The sequence below is a fragment of the Dreissena polymorpha genome, chromosome 9 (genome assembly GCF_020536995.1).
Source record: "Dreissena polymorpha isolate Duluth1 chromosome 9, UMN_Dpol_1.0, whole genome shotgun sequence".
Taxonomy (NCBI): domain Eukaryota; kingdom Metazoa; phylum Mollusca; class Bivalvia; order Myida; family Dreissenidae; genus Dreissena; species Dreissena polymorpha.
The window spans coordinates 11,571,280-11,577,289 of NC_068363.1; positions in this window are offsets into that span (position 1 = coordinate 11,571,280).

Genomic DNA, 6,010 nt, shown 5'->3' on the forward strand with positions numbered 1-6,010 from the left:
GCTCCAACACTAACACACATATAAAAGACGAGTTTCATTTTTCTATTTTTATATTTTAACACAAAATTGCAATGAAAACCGTTGGTGCTTGTTTCTTTGAATGAGCTTTATACTTTCACCTAAACAACCATCCAAAAAGTGGCCCCTGTCGTAAGCAGCCACCTGCTTTAAAAGGCCACTTTTACCACTTCCCTTTGATGGCTGTTTAATACAGCTTAGACTTTATAACCTTCATATGGAAAACTATTTTAAACAGTTAGTACGATACTGGTCTTATAATTAAAATAATTTCTATTAAACAAATCTATTATAAAAAAAAATGTTGAAATAGTTTATTCATATGCAAATACCAAATTACATACGGCGAGCTTAAAATAAGTTTATTTAAATGTGTATCTCTATCAGTTTGTCGCATAATTGATGTATATATCTTGTTCGAAATAATGCATGCACTGTGTTTACGTATACGACGGCCTGAGGTCAAGTTCGTGGTGGGCCATTTATTCATGTTGGCGTGTCTTATCTGCTCTGCATGAACTTTTACTATGGAGTTGTCCAATTGGTTCTTTATTACGTAAGTCAGGGGGAATTTTGTTGAATAATTATGTAATACGGTAGCCATTTGCTGTCGAATTTGTTATTACGATGAAAGTTTTTGTAATAAACTGGGTCATTAATTTCGAATTTAATATCTTGTGCGTTTTTATTCGCATATAGGGCACGTCGCCGCTTGGATTTTAAGCTCCACTGGCCAGAGGCCAGCGGGGCTTATGTCTTGGTCCTGTGTCCGTCGTGCGTGCATGCGTGCGTCCGTGCGTTAACTTTTTCTTTAAACATCTTCTTCTCCTAAAGTACTGGTCGAATTCTGATGAAATTTCTCAGGAATGTTCCTAAGGTGAACCTCTTTCAAATTTGTTCAAATTATGCCCCTGGGGTCAAATTTGACCCCGCCCCGGGGGTAACAAAATTGAAAATTTGCTTATTTTGTGAAAACTTTCAAAATCTTTTCGTCCATAACCATTGGGCCTAGGGTTATCAAATTGGGTATGTAGAGACATCTAATAGTCCTCTACCAAATTTCTTCAAATTATGCCCCTGGGGTCAAATTTGACCCTGCCTAGGGGGTCACAAAATTGAACATATGCTTATATAAAGCCTATTTTGTGCAAACTTTAAAAATCTTATTGTCCATAACCGTAGGGCCTAGGGCTACCATATTCGGTATGTAGTAACATCTAATAGTTCTCTACTTAGTTTGTTCAAATTATGCCCCTGGGGTCAAATTTGACCCTGCCCCGGGGATCACAAAATGAACATATGCTTAATATATCCGCGGCCCGCGAAATCTCTCCTCATTTTACACTGGTAGATTCTGCCTAAGCATTTTTAAAACGAGCGATATAATTGGCTGTCGTATCCCAATCTTCCAATTAAAGTCGGTTTCATAAAATGTGTTTGGTATTTCGTATGCAAATGGCGCCGTTGTGAAGCGAAAATTGAGATTATTGAAATGACAAATATCAATCAAATTCACAACTGACATCATATAGTTTGATAGGAATAATGAAATGTGTTTGTCAACGAAAAAGACTACGTTTTAGATACAAGAAACACATATTTTGTTTAGAAATGTGCACAGTGAATTTGTGTCACGGAAACCAGTGTTTCTGTTTGCAAATTGGGAGTTCAGTCTACTCGCGAAGTAAAACAATTTAGAAGAGGATCTTTCGAACATGGAAATAGACAAATATGATTTGATTTATATGATAGTGGATCTTTGTATAATCAGATTCATATGCATATTCTGCTTAATTATGTTTGTCACGCTGTTCAGTTAATTGAATAGCATTGAACTAACGATGTGAAATGCAAGATATTGAAAGGTAAACAAATTATATATATTAATTATACTCAGTTTAATACATCATTAACACAAGAAGAACACTCAAGCGTGTTTGTTTATAATAAGTCCATTAACCTTGTTTGTATATAACATTTTATAAAAAAAAATTGTATTGTTTTGTTTGTTTTCACCAAATGGTAAGTATTATTCTTTTATTTTAACATTCTCAAAATTCTTGTTTTATTATAGGCCCTATTTATCAAAAAAAATTGAATGACATCATTTTATGATTTATAAACAGATTGCACAAAATATTTGTTCAAGATAAACTTAACAACAAATTGTTACATTGAAATTAAGTGATTTTAATATTCAATAGCAAAAAAGTAAGGAGAATCCAACTTACAAAAAGATGTATCTATTAAAAGTATGTTCTACCAATGCCGTGAACAATCCCCTTGTTTATAACATGACTGCCGCTAAGTCTATTACTAGCAACCTATCAGAGAATAGGTCAGATACCTTATTTCAATATATGGCAATCCTAGTATTTTTCAAAAACAAACATGATAGGTAACCAATGTCAGATGGAAAAAGTAAAGGAAAGTTAGGTCAAGCTAATTGTTTGTCATGATATCTCTTTAAACCTCACGCCATATGCAAGTAGTGTTGCCATGATCGCAACATCTTGATAAATTATAATTCAATTTGTTGTCTCATAAACATTAACTTTGTTTAACAAACAACCTCTACAAAGTTATCATTCCTACTTCCTTTCGGCACCTCATGAACCTGAAAAACTCGTAACTTTATGTTTCCTCACGCAAATATCTTTTTTGTACAATAAACAATTTCTTCACCACGTTAACAATCCTGCTACACTCACTAATGCCTCAAGAATGAAGTAAAGTTCAGGTGATCTATATAAGAAACAGAAACTTTGAAACCTACAAACACTTTTTGGAATTTTTGAAAAAGATTCATGATTGAATGAAGGAACTTTCATTAATCTTGTATAACAAGCGTAGATTTGATCTTCAGCATCTAAAAATATGTGAAATAGAAAGAAAGACATATCTTTTGGAGAGATAAATGTACCTACGTTATAAGCAAAGGACCTGTGCGACAATTCCCGGACTTTTTAGTCTGTTTAGTTAACACCGTAGTTACGTTTTCCATATATAAAAAATGCTCACCCTTCCAACTTTAAGCGCCCAGTGGGACGAGGGATAGAAAGAGAAAGTCACATGCTTGAGTATATTTCAACCCATGCGCATTGAACGCTTTTTCGCATATAAAAACAGTGAAGCGATACAGGGCCACCATGGCCCGCTTGTTGAATTTAGGTACACACTTTATAAAATAATTTGTGTTGTTCTTCTAATATGATTTCATGGTAATCTTCGCCGTGGTATTAACGTCTTGGTTTTAATAAGTTATCAATTGGAAGGGTTTCTATTAAAAACTAAGTAGAACGGCGTATGTTTCGAAGTTTCGGACGTACTGAATCTCATTGCCGCTGAAGACAAGTTTAAATGCAGGTCCCATTGTTGTACATTTTCTTGATTTACCTTAGAAAAGATGTTATTTATGGTGGAGTGTGATCTCTCATTCATTCCGTTAGAATCAGGATGATATATGGTCGTTCTTACGTGATCGATTTTCATAGATTTTAATGTTTCCGTGAAAGCTGTGCTAGTAAATTATTTACCATTGTATGTTATTATTCTGATTGGGCAAGAATGCCGGCAATAATGTCCAACCTTATACCTTATGGGTCTTATACTGTGCTCATCAATGATAAAACCAAGATACCTGGTCTCTCGTTGTAAGAATTGACATTTTGACAGCTTTAGCTTGAGGTTTTGGTTACCGAGGCTCTGTAGTACTGTATTTATGTGTGATAAATGGGTTTGCAAGTCAGGTGAAAATATTAAAATGTCGTCTTGATAAGCCACCGCAAATTCCTCACAACCCTTGAGTACTTTATTAGCCAACTCTTGAAATATGACCCCTAAATTCTGAAGCAAAAGCCGTTTTTTCTCTGTCTTCTTCCTTTACAGGAATTTGCCAATATCTTGAAATTAAATCTAAACTGGTGAAATATTTACTTTTATCTAATAAAGCCAATATATCATCTATTAGGGGCAATGGATAGCCAACTGGTTTTGAATTTTGTTTAATTTTATAAAAAATCAACACATAATATTTTATCGTTTTTATCATCTTGAATTGGATTAAGTGCATTTTTCTTTTTGTCTACTATAACGATGGGAAAACTCCAAGGACTTGTAGATGGTTGTATGATATTTGCATCAAACATTTCATCAATTGCTTTGTAAATGAAAAGTTTATTGTTTAACGGCGTCCGGTATGGCCTTAATTTAATTGGGGGATGATCACCTGTTGGGATATTAACTTCTACCGATGATGCTTGAGTTAATTCTAAATTATTTCTTGCGAAAAGAGCCGCCCTGTGTTTTAAAAGTATGGGAACAATATTCTCTTTTTGATCTTCGGCAACATGTACATCCGCCAAAATTTCTTCTTCAGATATACTTGATTTCGGTGGGTTATTTTTTACAACTTCTTGTACTGAGCATATTTCATTATCATTAATAGCTTTTATTCGCCCTATGGCACAATGACGTCTAAGCCTAATTGTTTTGTGTGTATTGTTTATCAGTATAATGGGGAATTTTCGATCGCGCGTCGCTTTGACAACTACGTTAGCTATTTTCAAACCAAGTTATTTGTCAAAGAAAGAATCGTTAATCCCAGTGAAGTCATAATTTTGATTTGAAAGAATACAGTTTCGTTTAGCTTTAGCAAACAGTTAATAGGCAGTTTGAGGTTTCAACACAGTATAGTCAACCTTGCAATTGTTGAAATGTGAACATCTTCCTCTAGCGGTACATAACAGTCATCAATTCGTAAACATCCTAAATCAAAGTACAGACAGATACCATTATCTTGTTAAAATCCTCTTTCTAAAATTACATTTCTATTGATGTTACTCACTACAAAAAACACGTGTTCTTAATAAATGCTCCCTATTTTGAATCTCAATTTTACACTACCGTGAACATTTAACATATCATAATAACGCTTGCTAATGATGCTCAGTTCTGCTCCACTATCAACGAGGCTTCTGAATTAAACCCAATTATTGAAATAACACAAGAATTTGGACTACCACACAAAGCAATAATATAGGTCAACACTTTACTCTTGTCTTCGGCTTCATGGTGACAAGAGGGTATTAGTTGTTTCTATTCGAGTTTTGCCTATTTTGCGTACATTCTCTACTGACATGTCCGAATTTGCCACAGCTCCAACAATCTATTGTATCTTTCCAATTTCTGTCACATGTTGTTTTGTGTGTTCTACCGTTTTAACCGAATGTATATGCGTTTATTTCGCGTTTCCTACGTCTACATTCTTGTAACATGGCCCGGTCTCTTACAACATAAGCAAGCGTTAGATCTTAGGTCTTAAATGATCACTTTCCATGGGAATAGGTCCGTTATATGTTGGTGGAGTGTAATTGGGATAAATGTGCGATATTTATTCAAATCTTGCCCTCACATTCTGTTCCTCTATAGCACTTTTTACCACCGACGCTAAAGCAGTTGGATTTTTCGCGCATTAATTTGAGGCGTTAATAATCATGTTTAAGGCCATCAATGAAAGTTCCAACTAACTGATTTGCTATGATATCGATATTCTTTTCAACGTTTTCATAAGCTTCATTTACTTGAGATAGGAGTTTTTCTGTGTATAATTGGAAATTTTCGTCTAATGGGCAAAGCATAACGTCACAAGTCGATAATCACCTTGGTGTAACTTGGACAATCGATCAACGCCATTAGACATATAATGTCGTTCCAGTTCATTTCGATAAACACTTGTGTTGTATAACATTAGCCACACTTATTTATTTCAGAAGAAACCTTAATCAGAATCTTAGTATACAAATTACAGATATATATATTTTGATACATGATAGATACCTTGTAATTCAGAATTTGATCTTTCTAAAGATTTTCAATCATAAAATATAAAATCTTTTTTTTTATGAAAATGAAGTGTGTCGCATAATTGATGTATATATCTTGTTCGCAATAATGCATGCCCTGTGTTTACGTCAGTGTGGCCGGAGACCAA